The sequence below is a fragment of the Penaeus monodon genome, chromosome 15 (assembly GCF_015228065.2).
Source record: "Penaeus monodon isolate SGIC_2016 chromosome 15, NSTDA_Pmon_1, whole genome shotgun sequence".
Lineage (NCBI taxonomy): Eukaryota > Metazoa > Arthropoda > Malacostraca > Decapoda > Penaeidae > Penaeus > Penaeus monodon.
The window spans coordinates 39760008-39760535 of NC_051400.1; the positions used below are offsets into that span (position 1 = coordinate 39760008).

The following is a 528-nucleotide window of genomic DNA, read 5'->3' on the forward strand; positions in this document are numbered from 1 at the left end:
CCAAGAAGCAATTGTTCTCAGGCTGACATGCATAAGAAATAATAATTTTGATCTGTCCTAATAAGATCCTTCCTAGATGCAATTTAACAGCAGCCTATATTGATGGTAAACTGCAACCTTTAATAAGCTTCAATACAATTTGTTGACTGATAATTCATTAGTAAAAAGATTTCCTTTCGTTAGCTTCGGCCCGTTAGCTCAGTTGGTTAGAGCGCCGTGCTAATAACGCGGATGTCGAGGGTTCGATCCCCTTACGGGCCAGCTATCACCAATTTTAGTACACTGTCTGTTCGTTGGCACGCCAGTTTCTCAGCTGTCTGCCTCTTATCTCCTGCCGGGGTTCTAGATAATGAGAAAAGAGTCGGTGTTGCCTCTTCGTCAAAGGAAAAAAAGAATTAGTGGTTTCAATGGATTTGTGTTAATGACTTTGTTTTTTTATGGGTGTCCACTTATCAACATGGGTCCTACAGAATACTCCAAAGACTTCCTTGTTCTTTAGGGTTGAGAAATGCTGTATTCATCTGCTTC

At 40.7% G+C, this 528-nt stretch overlaps 1 non-coding gene across 1 annotated transcript; it reads left to right on the forward strand.

The window, feature by feature from the left end:
* Window positions 1-187: 187 nt before the first annotated feature.
* On the forward strand, window positions 188-261 carry Trnai-aau. Its single transcript has one exon. It is a non-coding gene; the product is annotated as a tRNA-Ile (tRNA).
* The last annotated feature ends 267 nt before the right edge of the window (window positions 262-528 follow it).